Consider the following 22592-nt stretch of genomic DNA (forward strand, 5'->3'; position numbering starts at 1 on the left):
GACAATCTGGGTGGTACACACAGGACGCTGTTTCACACTTCACGAAGTGGCAGTCTCCTGTGGAGAACCGCAAAATGCGGCAGAAGACAGGCAGCTGTCATAGGGTAAAGAATAAAAAAAATGACCACGAGAAAAATGCAAATCTCTGAGTGGCTGGAGCTCTCAGAACGAGGACAAGGTCGGCTCCATGTTGGACTCAGTTGCGCGAACAGACTCATCCACGGAGGCAGCGCAGCCCGCTTTTCCGTCCGGCCACATCTAGCCGCAGCTGGGGTGCAGCACACTTTTCAGTCCGGCCATCCTTTGGTGCCGAGCAGATGGTTGCTCCCGGCCTGAACGGAAGCCGGAACGACAACCTGAGTGCACAGGCCCGCAGAAGGCCAAGCCAAGTTCTGAGAGACGAAGTGAGACAAACCGGAGGCAATATATTGCCTTGAGGAGAGAAAGAGATAGAGAAAAAGGAAAGATAAAAGGTAAGGTAAAAGCAACGTGAAAAAGGAAAGGTGAGAGAAAGAAAGGAAAGGGGAAATGAAAGGAATAGGAAATGAAAGTGAGCAAAGGCGAAAGGGAAAGAGGGAAAGGAAAGTCCCTTTCCCTTCCTTCCCTTCCCTTCCCTTCCCTTCCCTTCCCTTCCCTTCCCTTCCCGTCCCGTCCCGTCCCGTCCCGTCCCGTCAGGCACTACAGAAATCCCGGAGAGCTGACTCAGGTAACCATTCTCCCCCCTTCGCCGGCGTCCGCCACATCTCCCGAGATTTCGTCTTAGGGCTCCTGAGCGAGCAGTGTTTAGAGAGCGGGGTCCTGGCATCTACCAGAATCTAGCAACATTTTTTTGTTGTTAATTTCAGTTTCTCTTGGGCTGTGGAGGGGAATTCCTCCTAGCTGTGACGGGAGAATTCCCAGGAGTCTCCTCAACCTGGGGCGGGCCCTCCTTTGAGGGTAGATATGGGGCCATACCAGTTGGTGAAAAGCATGTTGTACAGAACCTCACAGGACAGCCTTGTGTGTGCGTGTGTGTTGGTTGATTGCAAAGGAGACACCAATTTCTGTGGGCCAAAGTGTTGATATAATGGACCCCTACATCCATGGGGGAGACCCTAAAAATCCTAGAACAAATGTTCTATAAATAAAAGAGCTGCTGCCCTGGGGTTGTGATTATGTACTTTGGACTTGGGGGAGGTACTGAAAAGGGAGGTTTTCAAAAGAATTTTTGCATGCTGAAGAGGACCTACAAGATTTTGGAGGCCTTGCCATTGTCGAGGTAAGGTTGTTTTTCCCTCTAGTAAAGCATTAAGATTGTTAGGCGTGCCAGAACCACACTGTCTTGATGACCACAGCTTTGTAGTACAACCTGAGATCTGGCATTGTGATGCCCCCAGATATGGTTTTCTTTTTTAAAATTCCCCTGGCTATTCGGGGTCTTTTCTGATTCCACACAAATCTTAAAATAATTTGTTCTAACTCTCTGAAGAAAGTCCATGGTATTTTGATAGGGATTGCATCAAACGTGTAAATTGCCCTGGGTAACATTGACATTTTCACAATATTAATTCTGCCAATCCATGAGCATGGAATATTTTTCCATCTCTTTGTGTCTTCCTCAGTTTCTTTCAGAAGTGTTCTATAGTTTTTAGGGTATACATCCTTTACCTCTTTGGTTAGGTTTATTCCTAGGTATCTTATGCTTTTGGGTGCAACTGTAAATGGGATTGACTCCTTAATTTCTCTTTCTTCAGTCTCATTGTTAGTGTATAGAAATGCCACTGATTTCTGGGCATTGATTTTGTATCCTGCCACGCTACCAAACTGCCCTACGGCCCAGCAATTGCACTGTTGGGGATTTACCCCAAAGATACAGATGCAATGAAACACCGGGACACCTGCACCCCGATGTTTATAGCAGCGATGTCCACAATAGCCAAACTGTGGAAGGAGCCTCGGCGTCCATCAAAAGATGAATGAATAAAGAAGATGTGGTCTATGTATACAATGGAATATTACTCAGCTATTAGAAATGACAAATACCCACCATTTGCTTCAATGTGGATGGAACTGGAGGGTATTTGTGAAGTAAGTCAATCGGAGAAGGACTAACATTAAATGTTCTCATTCATTTGGGGAAAATAAATAATAGTGAAAGGGAATATAAGGGAAGGGAGAAGAAATGTGTGGGAAATATCAGAAAGGGAGACAGAACATGAAGACTCCTAACTCTGGGAAATGAACTAGGGGTGGTGGAAGGGGAGGAGGGCGGGGGATGGGGGTGAATGGGTGACGGGCACTGAGGGGGGCACTTGACAGGATGAGCACTGGGTGTTATTCTGTATGTTGGTAAATTGAACACCAATAAAAAATAAATTTATTATAAAAAAAAGATTGTTAGGCATTTCCTTCTGGAAGTTAGGTTATTGATGAGAACGCTTTTTTTTTCTTGTAAATCACTAAGACATTTTGTAAACTGAGGGAAACTCGTGTTTATAGGACTATAATCTCTGTAAGTTAACTATTTGTTTTTCTTCTCCCTTAGTTTTAGGGTAGCCAGGAGTACCTGAGGAATGTCACACATATCCCACCTGGGTGTCGGGGTGGGGGGAAGGGGTCGATTGTGGGGTGTCTGCTTGTGATTTTTCCTCAGCTAGCCTCTGTTCTCTCATCATCAGTGAGTACTCACTCAAGAAGCCTAGAGGGGAAAGTATAATCTGTCATCCTTCAAGTCTTTTTGTAGATAGTTCTTGTGTCTTTCAATTTGCGTTAGCCTTTTGCAATGGATCTTTCGATGCAGCTATTTTGGAATCTTGAAGCCTTTTGGAGGCTTCTGCATACCAAGTAAAATAGGTATCCCATTCTGTTTGTTTGATTGGGAACCCTTGCTTTTAGCCTAGTCGCTGGAAAGGACGGAATGGACATACTGAGACAACTATCACTATTTGACCTCTCTGGTAGCAACCTGGATTGCCTCATTTCCTGGGAATATTTTTTTTTTTTTGAGTAGATTAAATATTCATTCAGTAAGAATTCCTCTGCTTTATCCTTGTAGGGTGGATAAACTCAAAACTTTGTTTTTTTTTTTTACATTTCTTTTTATTAGAGTGCAATTTGCCAACATATAGCATAACACCCAGTGCTCATCCCATCAAGTACCCCCCTCAGTGCCCCTCAACCAGTCACCCCAACCCCCTGCCCACTTCCCTTTCCACCACTCCTTGCTCGTTTCCCAGAGTTAGGAGTCTCTCATGTTCTGTCACCCTCTCTCATATTTCCACTCATTTTCTTTCCTTTCCCTTTATTCCCTTTCACTAACGAGAGAGGCAGGGAAAATCTCACAGCTGCATAGGGTTGAAAGTCTGAGATTTTTTACCTGCTGTTTACGTTGACGTCCAATGCCCATTTTTAAGCTTCACCTTCAACCTGATTTTGCTGTTAATTCCTGAGTTTCTGGGGGCTCTGTAGGGCAAAAGAGTTGCTTCTGGGTTCTCCATATTGTTTGTGTAGGTGTCAGATCTTTTAAATCTGCCAAAACTCATTTATGGACTTTTCCAACTTCTAAACTATTTTTTGTTTATGTCTTCTTTTATTATCTCTTGAGAATTTATGTATAAAAAAAGTCCATCACTCTCTTTTTTAGAGTCATTTAGCATGAATTAGATTTATTTTCTGTAGTATTTTTCAATGTGTCCAAGCTAAAAAGCCCCTTTAAAAAATATCATTAAAAAAAAATGTTTAGGAAGTTTTCCTTTCCTCTGGTGGTTTCCTTTTCAGCCTGTGGTTCTTTTTGGATATATTATCCTTTCACATCTCTTTGAGGATAGCAGTTAAAAATGTGTCTTAAGTTATTATCTCCTCATATTAAATCTATTTCCTCTGGAGTGAGTGAATTTGTTTGTTCATTTCTTTCATTTATTGACTTCTCCTCAGATGTGATTTGTAAATTTGTTGTTCTTTTTTCTTTTCTTTTTATGTTCTTTCCATTCATTTTTATTTTATTTTATTTTATTTTTATTTTTTTATGATAGTCACACAGAGAGAGAGAGAGAGAGAGAGGCAGAGACATAGGCAGAGGGAGAAGCAGGCTCCATGCACCGGGAGCCTGACGTGGGATTCGATCCCGGGTCTCCAGGATGGCGCCCTGGGCCAAAGGCTGGCGCTAAACCACTGCGCCACCCAGGAATCCCCCATTCATTTTTTCTTTGTTATTTTCAATTTAAAAGAAAATAATGTTAGAAGAGATTGCTAATTAGCAGAGTATTAGTTGGGAAATCTTTGTACCTAAAATACCATTCTCCCAAAGAGAAGGTAGATTTTATGAAGCTCATGGTTACTGTTAAGAGGTAGGCTAGTTCGCAGTAAGGATACCTTGTCTCTGGGGTTAAAGTACCTTATAGATTTTGACTCCTAATTGGGTGTTTCTTTCCTTTTATTCCTCTGGGTACAATACAGAAGTCTGAAGTTATCTTAGGCTCTGCTCTGTCTCTCATCAGTCAGGTACCCACAGCGAGATCACTACTTCCTATTTCCCAATAGAATAAATACTGCAAAAAAAAAAAAAAAAAAAAAAAAAAAAAAAAAAAAAAAAAGAATAAATACTGCAGTCAATTTCTCTGTTGGCAGAAGAGAATGGGTGCCTAACCTAGGCCTTGTCTAAATACTTCTTTAATAATTACCATCCTTGATGCCCAACAACAAATTTTTTGCATCATACTTGTGGATATTTTCTAGGTCAGTCCAGGGTAGAACCTACTTAAGAAGTCTTCTGCTGAGAATGGCCCCTAACATTGTTTCCTTTATTCTATGTTATTTCTAAATATAAGTGGAATAACTTTCCACCATTCACAAATACATAAAAATTTCTGGCCTGCTGAATTTTAAAAATCATTTTACTGCTCTTGGGAGGGAAGTGAAGCAAACTTATATCCTCAAGACTCCATCATGAACCAGAAATTATCACCTCTCTTCTTTATTTTGCAAATACTATTTACGCTTGAGACTACAGCTCAACTGACATTTCTCTGGGACGCGTTCTTTGAATTCTTCAAGCTGAATTAGTGATTCTGTATCTGTTGCTGCACAATTTGGTTTATGTTCAGTTAAAGCATTTGCCGCTTGGCCTAGTAATTTATCTCTACTTATCTTACTTACTTGAGAGTTTTTGAAGGTAGAAACTATGCTGTATTCATTTTTAAATAGTCAATGCCTAATACCATGCTACTGTATTATTTATAAAATGAATCCATGACAAGTCTCCAAAACTCTAGTATTTAAACTTCTTCCTTAAAGAGACAAAGCCCATATAAGTAATTTCTTTGATTTCTAGAAATTCTTTTTAGCTTTTGAAAGCTTATTCAGCATATGAATATGTTGAGAAAGCTATTTAATAATTCTAGCAAAGTGGAGCTGTGTGAGCGTGCACATGCTTTTACCTTTAAAATATATCTATAATATGGAAAGTTCTGTTTCTAACTGGACAGTGTATATGTGATCTCTTCACTGCTTCACCAACTAATCAGCCTTTTAAAGAACATTTCAGCAGAGTTATAGCAGAACATTAAAATACAGAATTTTTGTGATGTGGAAAATCACTCTGAGGAACGTTTTTTTTTTGTTATTGTGCATATTTTCTGCGCTTGGAATCTGCTTTATGTTTTTTAATTAATATTTTTATCATAAAAATGGAATTCAAACTTTAAAGATAATTAAATTTGCCATAATTAAGTATGGTTCTAGTCCTATGCTAAAAAATGTCAGTATCATCTATAAATGTTAGTTTTGTACATGAACACGCCTGTTATCTAAACTGTGATTTATCCAGTGACACAGGCTTCTTTTAAATAAATAACATGGAAAGGTTTTCTTTTTTTACTGTTCAAAATGCTTATAACAACCTTGTTCCAGTTTTTAACTATATAGTATATTAAATTACTTTCTTCAATCCCTCATTTATAGTATATTTAAAATGGAATGACTTTAAATAAATCATATAATTTATGATCAGGCTAGTAAAAGTTTTAGAACTTTTATTTACAAAAGTTGAATACATTCTGAATAGTGTAGGTATTACAAAAAACTTCAACTTTCAGATTTATACATATGTCTGAACTTTTCTCTCCAAAGCTCTTAGTAGACCTTCTGAGGCTTTTTAAATTGTGCAGGGCTTGATGTGCATTTTAGTAGTCTTCTAATCCCCGAGCTGTAGATAATTGAAATGTCTATTGAATGAATGGTAGATAATATACTGATCACCTTCCTACCAACTCCTAGAAAGCTCTCTTGGATAAGAACTATCATGTAAATCAGGGCTTGGACAAATGGTCTAAAAGAGCCCAAATCAAAGCCCAAATCAGAATCTAATGACTTTCTATTTAGGACTTATACATGAGGACTGGTTAAGATTATAAAACAAGTTCTAGGGATCCCTGGGTGGCGCAGCGGTTTGGCGCCTGCCTTTGGCCCAGGGCGCGATCCTGGAGACCTGGGATCGAATCCCACATCGGGCTCCCGGTGCATGGAGCCTGCTTCTCCCTCTGCCTATGTCTCTGCCTCTCTCTCTCTCTCTCTCTGTGACTAATAAATAAATAAAAAATAAATAAAAATAAATAAAAAAAAATAAGATTATAAAACAAGTTCTAACAATAGGATCATGTTTACTGCATATTTCCCAGTAGAAGTTTTTCTCATTATCTTATTTCTCCTGATTTGTCATCCCATCTAGAAATAATCTGAAATCTCAGATTTGGTGTTTTGTAATCTTACCTGTATTTGCTAAACTTTTTTTGTGTGTAAGTAGGAACAAACTGTCCACTATAGGCTCTTCATCTTTCACACTCAATGATCACTTCCTCCATTTCTAAGCAAACCAAGGAGAGTGCAGGGTTGAATAAAATATGTTCTCCTACTCTAAAGTTACTGCTAGTTCACCCACAATTTTCTAGATTATTTCAATTTTAGGAAATTAGTAGCCATAAGTGTCCAATAACTATCAATTCTAAAAAACAATGGTGAAGTCAGAGGAAATATTTCTTTCTCACATTTGCAGAATATATTATTTGACATATTTGTAATGTTCATTTGGATTCTAATTTTAAGTTTGGGTAATATTAGAGGAGGTCCACAGGGCAAAATCTGTTAGGAAATATTATTTGAAAATGAATGAAAATTCTCTCTGCAATATAAATTTCTTTAAATTCAGTCATGCATTTATATATATTTTTTTATTCACATCTATCACAATGCTACTCAACCTTCAAGGCCCATCTCAAATTACACCTTTGTGTCACCTTCATGTAACCTAAAAGCAGTTAATTAATCCCTCTACCCTGCTGTCAGAGTATTTAAAGAAAAATCTCTGCTATATAATATGCCAAGAAGAACTGAGGAAACCTTGAAGAAGAATAACAAAGTTTGAATTCTATACCTTACACCACCAGACTAAGAATTATTGTAAATAGAACTACCATGTGATCCAGCAAAACACTAATTTGGAAAGATATAGGCACCCCTGTGTTCATTGCAACATCATTTACAATAGCTAAGCCATGAAAAATCTTAAGTATACATTGATAGAGGAATGCATAAAGATGTGGTTTACATATCCAATGGAATATTATGTAGCCATAAAAAAGAATGAAATCTTGCCATTTGTGACAACATAGATGGACCTAGAGAGTATTCTGCTAAATGAACTAAGTCATAGAGGGACAACTACCATATAATTTCACTTATATGTAGAATTAAAAAAAAATGAACAAACAAAACAAAATAGAAATAGATTCATAGTCATAGAGAAGAAACTAGTAGGTTCCAGAGAGGAGGGAGGTTTGGGAACAGGTGAAATACGTAAAGGGGGTTAGGAGGTATAGCCTTTCAGTTACAAAATAAGTAAGTCATGGGGATATAATGTTCAGCATAGGGAATATAGTCAATAATATTGTAATAACTTTGTATTTGACAGATAGTAACTAGACCTATCATTTTGATCATTTCATAATGTATACAAATACCAAATCACTATATTGCACACGTGAAATTAATATAATATTGTATGTCAATTATAGTTCAGTAAAGAAAACAATTGTAAAGTTACAGGAATTAACTGTTAATTAACACTACTTGACGTAAGGTTAGATGAATAGACAAATGGAACAAATAAGGAGGGTAGAAACACACCCATAAATTAAGCATCTAGTTTATGCTGAAGGTGACTGAGCAGAGAGAAAAAAATGATATTTTCAAGAAATAATGTTTGGACCCTGAATACAATGCTACATAAATAAATATTGACCTTAAACTATTCAAAATTCATTCCAGATCTAAATAAAAAAAAAATTTAATGATAAAACTTTTAGAAGAGAAAATGTCTTCCAGACCTTAGGAATAGACAAATATATATTAAATAAGACTTAAGAGTACTAATTATAAAATAAGTTTTGAAAAATTGGAGTATTTATAAAATTAAGAAGTTCATAGTAATTTATTATCATAAGTCACAAGAGAGTGAAAAAGCAAGCTACCAAATTGAGAGTGTATGAGAAGAATATATTGATGCAAGGCTTATATCCACAGAATATAAAGAACTCCTAAAAGTCAGTAGGAATAATGTGGGGAAGGAGGGATACATGGGCAAAGAATTTGAGCAAGTGCTTATGAAAGAAAATGATCCATTAACATATTAAAAAGTCCTCGACATCATTAATTACCAGAAAAATGCAAATTAAATCTTAAGATGCTACTATATACCAGAATGCCTAACATGGAAATAATCAATGTTAAGTATTGTTGAGGATCTGAAGTTAGTGGAACTCCTGTAAGTTATTGGTGGATTGTGAATTGATACACTTACTTTGGAGAAATTTTTGGTAGTATTTACTAAAGCTAAGCATGTGTGGACTTTATGATCCAGTAAGTCTACTTTGATTATATATATATATATATATATATATATATATATATATTCCCTCAAAATGTATAAGATGTTCATAAAAAGACACAAACAAGAATTTCAAAGTTTTACCATTCATAATGACCCTATACTTGAAAATAAAACAATTTCTGTCTACAGTAAAATATATAAATCACCTGTGGTATATTAATTTAATGAAATACCATATAGCAGTAAGAATAACTGAATTACAACTACATGCAAGGATGCGTTGAGTCTAAAAAGCAAAATGTTAAACACATATAGTATATGATTTTACTTATATAAAGTTTAAAATGAGGTAAAACAAATTTAAGGTGTGAAAAGTGGGAGTAGTGTTTACCCTTGACGGTACAATGAGTGAAAGGAAACATGAGAGATGTATTTAGTCCTGAAGTGATCCATTTTGTGTTCCAGGTGCTATTTATATTAGTTTCTTCATTTTGTAAAAATTCATCAATCTGTATGAGTTTTGCATTTTTCTGTATGAACTTTGTACTTAATTTAAAAAAACACTTAAAAATATATCTGCTACTAAACATCACACCTTTGTCTCCATACCAGGATCTGTGATTTATCCTTATATGTCTAGGATCTGGTACAGTGTCTGGTACATAGAAAGTTCTCAATAAATATTTGTTTAATTTAAAATAAAAGCATTTCTGATCGTTCAATCAGTATCATTACATAAATTCAGGTCAGTTGAAAGAGAGTAATTCTTCAACCTGTGATGAATAAATGGGTCAAGCTACTACATAACTTTACAGAGTTGGAAATTGTTATCAAATTCTCTGTTCTCAGCTATTCTGAATCAAAGGAGTCTTCAGTCTTTAGGTAGATAAAAGACCAAAATGTAGCACTAATCTAATAAGTAAACTCAAGACACACAGAGCTTTCACTCAGTGAAAAGTGACTCACTGTTTACTATTTGATAGAATTTTCCTTTAAAAATAAACTAATAATTTTATGAAGACGTACTATTATGTGTTAAGCAGTTTATGCCTTAAAGAGATTTATGACCACATGATTGTTCCAGAAAACATTTGTTATCAATTATATGCATTTCATATTAAGTAGGTAAGAATTATTATTTATTAGAACTTTTCATACCAATAGTTAATAGTGAGTTATTGGTCACCATTAATAGTGTTTTATTTTTAATTAGAATTAATTACCGATTAACCATTAATAACTAATAAAAATTGTTATTTTTATGATGAATATGATTTTTTTTCTCAGACAGCAATAAGGCATTTCTAGAGATATCCCATTGGGAAGAAAATTTATGTATTTCAAATATCAAAGATTGTATGATTGTACAAAGTTATCAGCAATTATATTAAATGCATTTCACATTAAGGAGATAGATTATTATTTGTGTGTTACACATCTCAGTTATTTCCCAGTGAAAGGTATCACTCATTTATAAGAGCTACTCATAAGTAGGTACTCCCAATAAGTATCTTAGAGTAAAATGAAGCCCAGGTGACCTTGCACATAACAGCGTCAACCCCTCTGAAACGGACTTTCAGGCCAGAGTTGATGTTAACTCTAGTTGTGAGAACCCATCCAAGCTACAGGATATTAGGGGACAAATCAGTGCCCACAAAACTATAATCTTACCTCTATTGGCCATGATTAGAGGTATGGAACAGAGAGACATTTTCTGTCTAAGGAATTGGGACTGGTGGACTCTTGCTTCCAATTTGAGACTCTAATTTATAGAATTTCTATGGACAAAGCCATGCTCAGTTGACTATGATATCCAGGTAACCAATGTCCATCATTCTGGCAGAAGGCACTTCCTACTTAATACCTCTCTTGGAGACCATGCCATGTAAGAAGCCACTTCCATCTAGGTAGAAGAAAGAAGAATATATCAAGAAAATAATGTCCAATATTCAGTCATCCATAACCCAGGTAACTGAGTGCTCAGTCCCTCAGAGATCAGACATCTAACACAAACCCAGGAAACCCCACAACAAGATAAGTGCACTGAGTACTTTTAAATGTAAAAATTAGTCATCCACTAAACACCTTGGAAACAACACTATGGACCAGATTCTTAAGGGTATGACTTTGGGGATTAGGAAGACGTGATCTTAAATTTTAGTCTTTCCACTTCCTATCTCTGTAGTCCTGAGTAATTTGCTTTATTTTTCTGAGTCTTAATTTTCTCATCTGTTAAATGGAGTTAATAAGAGTTATGTCATTTATTCATATATTCATTTTTACAATTAACATAGGTTTACTAAAGACCTATTATCTGCCTGGTGTTTTCCTGGGTAGTAACTATTATTATGGTTATTATTATGGTTAATCAAGATAATTAATATAATGTTTGGCAAATACTAGTTGTTCAACAAATAGCAGTAGCTATTGTTTTTTTCTTTTTGTTCCTATTATTTCTAAGGCTGAAATATGAGAAGTCTGTGGAGGCTTTTTCATCTTGGTAAATCCTTTGACCTGAGAAAATTTAGTTCACTAAAATTTAGTTTGGCCTGGGGAACAACTTGTTGACTTTATCTCCAGTTGAATCTGTCAGTAGATAATGGTGGATTACTTATTAGAGTGGCAGATTTCATCTTATACCTGGGCCTCCCTTGTGTCCTATCACTGCTACTTTGCTTATTACAGAGTCCATGTCCATAGGTTGCCGTAACACTTAGTTTCCTCTAACAGACTTGAAATTGCATTCTGGTGTTAGAAGGCAGTATTCCTGACTCATTAAGAATAATAACACACCCAATTCTGTCAATTATTTTCTGAGGAGTTGGCTTGCAACACCTTATTCTTTGCCCAAACCAGAATACCCCCATTCACAACAATAACTTATGCTACTTTACCTGAACTTCCAGCACCACTGTTATGTAACTGTAAGGATTAAATTTTGTTTTAGGTAATAGAATGCTTTAACAATAATGGCTAGACAATAGTGACATTAAATTATCGTAAGTGATTAGAGGTCTGGTGATACAAGTTGGTTGCAACAGCTCAGTGATGTTACAGTGACTCAGGTTATTTCTGTCTTTGTACTCTTTCCAATTCAGTGGATCAGCATAACAGCAGTCCACCCATGGTCACAGTGGTAGCCAGAGCTCTAAGCCTCATAATTTCCTATAGCAGCATCCTGGGTAGAAAACAAGAGTGAAGGTAAAAATAGAAAAAAGAATGTATTCTCATGACATCTATTACCCTGTATATCCAGTCAACTTTCTCATTAGTTTAACTGAGTATAGTTAGGTTATACATATATTCCTGCACAAATCTTCAGGGAAAAGAGAATAGACCTACTAAAAATGATTTATCCATGGGGCTGATTACATCATCATACAAACTGAACTGGGGTTTTCTTAGCAAGAAAGAAAGAGATAAGGCTTTTTGCATAGTGGCTGAGTGCCTGCCACTTGTTGGTGGTTAGTCATTGCCTGGACAAAATGTGTTTGGTGTAATAAGGCTGCCAGTGCATCCTTCTGGGTATCACAAAGCATAAGGAGAAGTCTGCAGAAGGCTGGCATTTTTTTTTTTTTTTTTTTTTTTACCCTTTTCTTGACCCAGAGACTCCAGCAGCCCATGCTAGGACCAAAGGACAGTTGCTATAACTTCTTTACATTGAGCTCCATGAGCTCCTTTTTGCTTTTAGTCCCTTCTTTTTATATAGCATCTGTCCTTCGTGCATTATAATCTCTAATTTACCACTAAAACTCTGCCTTTTCATTGTAAAGTCCTGTAATCTATCTGATGCCCTAAGTTGGGGAACTCAAGTTCCCAAAGAAAAGGAGCTAAATTTTGGCAGGCTCACGTATGTATTGGTGTGGAAATCTCAGTATATAATACTTACCCATTTGAGCCATTCATATTATTTACCTTTGGATGAGAATCTATTTCCTCTAGCACGAGGCACATGAACTAGTAGGAGACAACCTTTCCCACTTCTTCCCCAGCTGGCGTCGGGTCCCCTGTACTTGTCTTTGCACTTCTTCCTCAACACAAGTAGCTAGACAAAGAATTGGAACTGATTGAGTCACTCTATACCAAGTCGGAATTGGGTCTTTATGCCAAGCCTTGAAAGATGGTGCATTGCAAGTTTGACTCACCAGTGGCAATCGAAATTGATTGTAGGCAGCAGCCAATAATGAGGAAAAAATCCACAAAGACTAAGTAGTTGTAGTATTAAGGAATGCTGAAATGATGATCACTCACAGGCTTTTCAGCTTTTCTGGAAGTAGCAAAATCAGCAGAAAGTTTTTGTTTTAAAATAAAGAAGCCCACATACTTATATATTGCCAGCTATATTTCAGCTTTTGTTCATATTTTACAAACTATGAAACAGTGGACGCTGATTTACTGTTGCTCTAAGAACCTGCAATCACTTCATAAACATGATACTTAATCCATATAACTTGTAAAATTGCAAGACATTTACTTCACCATGTATCTTTTTCAGAACTCCAGTAGTGGCACTAATTACTGTATCTCCTTTAAATTATTCACCATGATCATTTGTTTACTGTTGTTTGCATTTTATTTATTTATTTGTATTTTATATTTTATTTTATTTTTTTAATAAATTTATTTTTTATTGGTATTCAATTTGTCAACATACAGAATAACACCCAGTGCTTATCCCGTCGAGTGCCCACCTCAGTGTCCGCCACCCAGTCACCCTCACCCCCCGCCCACCTCCTCTTCCACCACCCTTAGTTCGTTTCCCAGAGTTAGGAGTCTTTCATGTACTGTCTCCCTTTCTGATATTTCCCACTCATTTTTTCTCCTTTCCCCTTTATTCCCTTTCACTATTATTTATATTCCCCAAATGAATGAGACCATATAATGTTTGTCCTTCTCCGATTGACTTATTTCACTCAGCATAATACCCTCCAGTTCCATCCACGTCGAAGCAAATGGTGGGTATTTGTCGTTTCTAATGGCTAATATTCCATTGTATACATAGACCATAGCTTCTTTATCCATTCATCTTTCGATGGACACCGAGGCTCCTTTCAGTTTGGCTACTGTGGACATCGCTGCTATAAACATCGGGGTGCAGGTGTCCCGGTGTTTCATTGCATCTGTATCTTTGGGGTAAATCCCCAACAGTGCAATTGCTGGGTCGTAGGGCAGATCTATTTTTAACTCTTTGAGGACCCTCCACACAGTTTTCCAGAGTGGCTGGACCGTTTCACATTCCCACCAACAGTGCAAGAGGGTTCCTTTTTCTCCACATCCTCTCCAACTTTTGTGGTTTCCTGCCTTGTTAATTTTCCCCATTCTCACTGGTGTGAGGTGGTATCTTATTGTGGTTTTGATTTGTATTTCCCTGATGGCAAGTGATGCAGAGCATTTTCTCATGTGCTTGTTTGCATTTTAAAGTAGCCCAAAGGGATCCCTGGGTGGCGCAGAGGTTTGGTGCCTGCCTTTGGCCCAGGGCACGATCCTGGAGACCCGGGATCGAGTCCCACGTTGGGCTCCCGGTACATGGAGCCTGCTTCTCCCTCTGCCTGTGTCTCTGCCTCTCTCTCTCTCTCTGTGTCTCTCATGAATGAATAAATAAAAATCTTAAAAAAAAAATAAAATAGCCCAAATAATTGTCAGCACTTGAACTTGATTTTTTAAGGATGGATCCTCTTATAGTGACATGAATCAGTAAATATTAGTTATATAAAAAATGAGTGGTCCAAATATAATTTTGTTGCCAGCCTACCTCCACTGGAATACCTAACTTCTCTTGACACTTGTGCTGTTCACACCTTCAGCCAATCACAGAAGAGTTTCACTCCTAACTCTAAAGTTCCATCCATAACCTTTCCCTATATCTTCCTTTTTTTCTTAATTTTTTTTTTATTTATTTATGACAGTCACACACACACACACAGAGAGAGAGAGAGAGGCAGAGACACAGGCAGAGGGAGAAGCAGGCTCCATGCACCAGGAGCCTGACGTGGGATTTGATCCCGGGTCTCCAGGATCATGCCCTGGGCCAAAGGCAGGTGCCAAACCGCTGCGCCACCCAGGGATCCCTATATCTTCCTTTAATTAAATATTTTATTTCCCCAAACTAGTAAACCACAATCAAAAGAATGATAACAAAAAACTAAATTATATTGAAAACAAAGCAATATGCACTCACACACTCACACACACACAGGCACACCCCAGATTAGAAATAGACAATGCACGCAAAGTGGGATTTTCTTTATGTTCTCATTTTTGCCAGTTCTAACTGGTTTAATAATTATATAATACGTCCTAAAATCACCAGATTTAGCCTGTAGGATTCTGTAAAACTGCAAGGTTATTCACTGATAGTACTAAATTTAAATAGAGACCCCCACTACAAAAAAGATCATAAATAAGAATGTAGCGAATTCTGTACAATTTGCTATGTTCATGTCACTGAATTTTCTACAATTTTTAATGCAGTATGAAATTTACTACTGCCACAGTAGAATTGCTGGGACCTGAAGAGAAAGCAACATATATGCATAGCTAAAGACATTTATTTAATAAAGTAATTTAGAATTTTCATTAGATTCTGGCTTCTGGGGGAGCAAATGTATGCAGTGAGGTCATTCTGTCTAGACAAAGTCTATTTAATTTTCTTACCCCAAATCAAACAAATTACTTATCTATAGATCTAGGCTTACTCTACAATATCCAATATGGTTACTTGCACCTGGGTATTTGACTCCTACAACGAGACAGCATAATTTAGCTTCATTTATACCTCATTGCCCTGATGATCTAGTCTAAAGTTTATTCAGAGATTTTACTTCTAGTAATGTAATGTTTGTTAATCAGTTGATAATTTTTATTTGCCATCTGTGTTAAAATATCTTGTCACTTTAAAATAATAATGTAATTCAAATTTATGTAATTTTATAATAAGATAGTTTGAATGATGATACATATTTATAATTATTACTATTAATTCAGTTAATAAGTATTTTGATTTTAGGTATCTAAATATGTAAATATTTATACATTTTTGTAATAGGATTACAAAAATATCTAAATGGAAAGAGGACTAATGATTATAAGATTCCATATATTACATAGATATTTATTTTCATCAAACTGTATATTTAAATATACTAATCTCTGCTAATATCTGAAACTATTTATCTGAGCTCTTGATGTGTTCTGTTGTAGCCAAGAGTTTTACATTTTCTATTTGCAGGGAATGATTAGAGCAGGCCTTTTGTCCAAACATGAAGCTGCTATTAATGATTTGTATGCCATAGTGGAAGAATCTGATTTTATGAATAAATCCTCTAAAATTCCATTTTAATATATTCAAAAACAAGTTTTTCTCAAGGAAAAAATGGTCCTTCTTTATTGTGAGGATTTTGACCACATGTTTATATTGTCCCAGGTCCACTTAATTGTTTTGTTTGCTATTAAGTTTCTTTTTTAAAGATTTTAAAATTTTATTTATTCATGAGAGACACAGAAAGAGGCAGAGACATTGGTAGAGGGAGAAGTAAGCTCCCTGCTGGGAGCCTGATATGGGACTGGATCCCAGGCCCCCAGGATCATGACCTGAGCTGAAGGCAGAAGCTCAAGCACTGAGCCACCCAGGTGCTCCTAAATTTTGTTTGTTGATGGTGTATTCTAGTATCCTGAAATACCAGGTTGTTCTTACCTAGGATTATTAAATACAGTCATTTATTTTGTCATATTTTCAAGGTGTGTCTTTCCAAAGAAGCTCATAATGCTGAGGAATGTTATCAGATTTCAATATTCTTGTGACTTTTGATACACACTGTACTTGATTATTTTTTTTGCCCATCTCAACAAAAACATATGCATATATTTAAATTTGTTGATTTTGTTTTGTTCTGCTTGGTGTTAGAGATAATTTACAGTTGTTACTAAGGTTTAATATCAGGGATCATGCATTTTTGTGGTAGTTTTTCTTGTGGAAGAAGGGAAGGGTGATAAATTGTAGGATCAGACCTAAGCTTTGTCTGAATTTACCTAATTCTAAAAATCTCTACAGGCTTACCAAACATTTGAGAACTACCTTTGAATGATAGTAGTATCACTGTCAAGTTTCAATATTATTGCCAAAATGGGCATAAGTACATTAGAAACTGAAGTATACACAGAGCTTTTTCTTAATTAGGGTAGGCTAAAGTCTTTCCTAATGGTTTTCATAATTAAATCCATTACTTTTTAAATTTTACACTGAAAATTGTAACTATTTATAAGGCTACTTGAAATCCAAAATATTGATTATAAGATTACTATTTTAGGTTGTGGGATTATGACCTAATTGGATTTAATATATTCAAAGCAGGTATACTTTTATACAGTATGCTATTAAGTAATCCTTGCTAAATGGCATTTTTTGTATCCATAAAATTAAATCTCCAATTTTTAAGTAACAGGTTTTTTTGATAACTGAAGTCCTGGCCCTTTGTTTCCTAAGTAATGTGTCAGTAGTAGGACAACAGACAGTAATAGTAAAATACATAGACTCGGAAGTGGTATTGTTCACTTATTTATTCCAAAAGAGGGCAGCAGAAGTCTGTTTTATATCAGTTCTCTGCTGTACGCTGATGTCTTCTGCTCAGTGGTTATTTCTAAGTAAGCCATTCTTATTTTAAAGTCAGATATTGATTCCTCCTACACAAAATATGAAACAAATACACAACAAATAAAAGCAAGCTTATTGTGAAGAATATTCAGAAGAAAATAAAAACCATAACCTTACCTGAAGCAGGAAATTTAAGATGTCAAAAAGAGAGAAATGAAAAAAAAAAAAAAAGAGAGAAATGTCTTTAATGCCATGGTTTTCTTTGTCTCACTCTTGTCAAATTCAATTAAAAACAGAATAAAATTATTTTCTCCCTCATTTATTCTATGTTCCCATTATTACAATATATAATTATTGAAAGAAATTCAATAATTGTACATAAAGCATCAACATTCTATTATAAAATGCAGATTTTTTTTTTTTTTTTTTTTTTTTAGTTGGCGGGGCAGAGGGTAAGAGAATCTTAAGCAGGATCCAAGTCTGGCACAAAGCCAATGAGGGCCCCATCTCAGGGCCCTGAGATCATGACCTGAGCTGAAACCAAGAGTCTGATGCTTCACTGACTTGAGCCACTCAGGCTCTCCCTAAGATACGGATTTTTAAAAGAGTGAATATATGAATATAATATTTAACAAAATTTTGGGACTGAAAAATGAAGAAAACCTTTTGACTGAGAAAGGTTCAGGCAAACATTGTTTAGGTGTGTTCAATAACTAGTCTAATAATGACAATTTGAAGTGTTCTTCTGCCAATTCATCTTCATTTCTCCTTAGAAATTCAGTCTTTAACTGATACCAAACAAGGAAGCAGTTGACTGTTGTTTTTTTCCCTTCTTATTCTTTCTTTATACACAGTTTCTTAGATTCAAATTTCTGCTGTTTAGCCATTTGAAAAATTGTCTTTTCATTTTATTATAGAATGGTTAATCTTAAAAATATCAAGCATGTATTTATAGTTTAAAAACCTTTGGATTGCAACTAATGAGAAATAGGAGGAGAGCAGCAAAATGTCTGAAAATATCAATTATCCTTGACTTCCTGAGAAGCAACTTGAGTTTTATAGTCAATGACTACTACCTTTAGGAGGACCAGAAGGAGATAAAGACGACTTAAAAGGGAGAGTGCTAAAGTTTACTCTTTTCCTAAGAGTTGTATTCTGTGCAGTTTTCCATGGTAATGTTAAGGAAGTGACAAATTTCTCACATATTAATTCCTCCTATTGTTGATTGAATTTTTATTTGGTATTTTCACAAATTCTTAGAACCATCTTTCATTAACAACTATGTCTTTAGCCAAAACTAAGTAGTAATAATTGGTCATAAAAAAGCAGTGTATAAACTAAATACTTTATGCACCAAGTATTGTGTGGAATGTGATGGCACAGTATCTAGCACACCTTCTTTATTAATATTCTGGTTATTGTCAGTTTTACTCTTGTTATCATTCCTTTATAACTGTCATCTCCTTCTCTGACACAGAAATCCACTTTTATAAGTCATCCTGCAGAGCATTTCTTGACAATTATGTGTCACATCACTGGGAGAGTGAGGTAGGGTTATTGTGAATTTGCAGGGGTTTTGCAGCCTGAACATAGATAACTAGAGACATTCATTGGACATGTATTTTATGACAGCTACTATGCTAAGTATGTTATGTAAATTTTGCCACTAAAATCCACACAGATGAAAACTGAGTTTCAATAGTAGAGCTACTGTTTGTTATGACAGAAAAGCACTGATCTCCAAAACTTTTAGGTCAGGAGAAATTAGTTCAGTGCAAAATAAGAGTTGAATGTTCTCTCTGGCCTCCTTTCTTTAGAGCTCTTCACCTTCCTAGTCCACTTATTCCATTTCAGGTGCCTCCTAGTTTTCTTCTTGCTGCTTTCAACTATGTTCTTAGGAAAGAATCATCATTTAGTCCTTTATTCTCCTACTACAAATTTGTTGCATAGATTTAAGCTTCTATGTTACTTTTTCCATACTTTGAGTTTTAAAACTTACTTAGTATTGTGGATTTCAGTGCCTTACCATCAGTAAAAGGAGTTTCTTTCTTCCCCCCCACAAGTGGGGGGAGGGGCAGGAGAGAGGGAGAAGCAGACTCCTCACTGAGTAGAGAGTCTGACATGGGGCTCTATCTCAGGACCCTAGGATCATACCCTGGGATCATGACCTGAACCAAAGGGAGATGCTTAACTGACTGAGCCACCCAGGTGTCCTAATAAAGGGAGTTTCTGACATCAACCAATATTTGGAAGATATTGGGCATTTTTGGGATTGTGGTGGTAGCAGCAAGGTATCCTTTCAGGAATTTCAAATCACAACATATGTATAATTATTTCTCAGATAACAGATAATTGCAGTCCTACATAACTAGGCCTGGCTGTGTAGTCTACAGTACATTCTGTTAAATGAATGAGAAATACATGCCAGGCATTTTATACATACTAACTAACTTAATCCACAAAGTAATCCTATGAGGAAATACTTTTCTTGTCTTATTTCTGTTTTACAGTTAGGAAAACTAAAGCAGAGCAGAGTTAGGTGGCTTGACCAAGGATAGTAGAGAAATATTATAATAGTCTAGTGCTATTATTAATAGTCTAGTGCTATTAGCTACTACTACTACTACTACTAATACTACTTCCTCTTCCTTCTCCTTTTTCTATTTCTTTAAATCTCTCTCTCTCTTTCTAGTTCTTTTCTACAAAGTTTCATCCATCCTTGGTACCCTTCAAGTCTTTCTTGCTGCTCTTTCTATAAAGGACATAATTTTAATTGTTGGTCACAGCTACTGGTTAGGGTACATAAATTTGAATTTCTTAACTAACTTGCTATAGTATTTTCAAGAGCCTACCAACATATCCAAATGGATTTCTCAAACCTTTTCAATACCAGCAAGTCCTGAACCTAAATTATCTCCTCTGCCAAACCATTTCTTCCCTTATGTTAGCTGCTTAAAAGCCTCATCATCCACTAACCTATGAAGGAATATTAAAATTTATGGTTGTCTGTGACTCTAAATTATTCCTAACACTCCACATCTGTTTAATCACCAAATCTACTCTTTAAATGTCTTTTCTTAAAATTCAGCTTTGTTGAGGTATAATTGACCTTTAAATGCCTTGTTCCCATCTCTTTTCTTCTCTACTAAGAGCTGTGTTGAAATCTTCATCTTATGCCACCGAGACTACTGCATCACTCTTCTAAGTGCTATCATCTATCTTTCCTCTACTGATTGTTTTCCACAATTTTGCCGCTATGGTTATCCTTCTGTAGCTTGCCTGCTTTATTTTAATTTACTTTATTTTATTTTTTAAGGTTTTTATTCATTTATTCATAAGAGATGCAGAGAGAGAGGCAGAGACACTGGCAGAGGGAGGAGCAGACTCCCCATGGGAAGCCTGATGCGGGACTTGATCCCAACCTTGAGCGAATGGCAGATGCTAAACTACTGAGCCACCCAGGCATCCCCAACTTACCTGCCTTAAAGTAAGACATCAGCATCATTCCATTGCTTACAAGATAAACTTCCTTTTCTGGCATGTAAGGCTTTCCACATAAGTGATGAGTTCCTTTGTCAGTATCTCCCATGTGTTCTCTTCTCCCATGTGTTCTATGCTCCAGCCTCAATACAATTCTTTCACTTAGCCCATTGCTCTTTCACATCTCTGGGCCCTTGCTAATGTCCTTTTCCTCTTGGAAGGTGAATTTAGCTTTCTAGCTTTGTTTAAATTTCATAGCTTCCTTTTTGAACTTCTTCAGGCAGAATTAGTGCAATTTTATGGCATGTAAAGTTTTTTCTAATTATCTAATTTTTATTTTAAGAAATTTGATGCAAATGTTAATATTATAAGAAATTAAGAAGCATAATAATAAGTTGAACTATGAGACCACTAAACAACTTATGGACTAGATTATGACAATTTCATTAAAGTTACCTGAACACATTTCCCCATTGCTCCTTCCTGCTTCCCATTAAATAAAACCACTATGTTGAATTTAGGGTTTATCCTTCTTTTGCATTTTATAATAATGTAACCAGATACATATGTATTTTTAAAAATGTAAGGCATATATATCTTGTTTTTGAATTTTATTAAAATGGTATCATGCTGTATGAAGTTTGTTTTGCTCATTCAATGCAATATTGCTAATATTCTTCCATGGTATTGCCTTTGGACTGAGTGTAATTTATTTTCACATTCCATTGTGAGACAATTTTACATTTATTTATATATTCTCTTAAAGATTAATCCTTGAGTTCTAAATTTTTAAATATGTTTCTGTGAGCATTCTTGAGTATTGCATGAGCGAACATGTGCAAGAATTACTTCTGGGCATATACTCAGGGTTGGAATTATTGGGTGATAGAAGAGATGCCTGTTCATTTTAGAAGAAAAAAACAAATTGTTCCCAAAATGTATGTATCAGTTTGCACTTCTATCAAGAGTGTACATCACCTCTTTATTCTATAGAATTTACATGCTAGCATTCTTTAATGAACAGTAAGCCCTCAAAGTCAGGGACTATATTTCACTCTCCCCATTATCAAATACCTAGCTCAGAGCTTAGTATGTGGTAGGTGATTAAATATACAAAAGTTAAAGTACCAATTAAGACAAAAATTAAGAAAATAGAGATGGATAGTAAGGACAAGAGAGGAACTTATTTATTATTCAACTTATAGAATGACTTCAATTTAGCCCCAGCTGTCATTTCTTTTCTTCTCCCATGAAAAAGCACCAAAACCATTGGGTCAGAACTAAAAACTGTATTTATCTTTTTAGGAGGATTGCTTTTTAATATTTACTAATTTACATGGAAAAATTCCTCAGTATTCTGAATATTTTATACCATTTGTTGATACACTAACTTGATTCTAGGAACTTTTCATCTTTGTATTATTTGTCTTTCAAAAACAAAAAGATTCTGTTAAGTATGTAGAAACCTTTTATGTAGAAGTGTACTTTTTAAATTATTGTTTTATTCTGTTTCCTGATCATTTTGGTAAAGGATATAATGAAGGTTAAAAAAAGAAAGTTCTCAACATTTATAGAGCTGTGTTTTCCACAAGTGTACTTATAGAATAATATTAATATAGTAATTTATGTAAATTACCTGTGAGTTGAAAGATCTAATGAGAT

At 35.7% G+C, this 22592-nt stretch overlaps 1 long non-coding RNA gene across 1 annotated transcript in view; it reads left to right on the top strand.

The window, feature by feature from the left end:
* Positions 1 to 636: 636 nt before the first annotated feature.
* Positions 637 to 22592, top strand: part of LOC111095611 — a 107476-nt gene continuing 85520 nt past the window's right edge. The window contains exon 1 of the long non-coding RNA XR_005358481.1: positions 637 to 706. This is a non-coding gene — a long non-coding RNA (uncharacterized LOC111095611). The remainder of the gene's footprint in view (positions 707 to 22592) is intronic.

The sequence above is a fragment of the Canis lupus genome, chromosome 4 (genome assembly GCF_011100685.1).
Source record: "Canis lupus familiaris isolate Mischka breed German Shepherd chromosome 4, alternate assembly UU_Cfam_GSD_1.0, whole genome shotgun sequence".
Taxonomy (NCBI): Eukaryota; Metazoa; Chordata; class Mammalia; order Carnivora; family Canidae; genus Canis; species Canis lupus.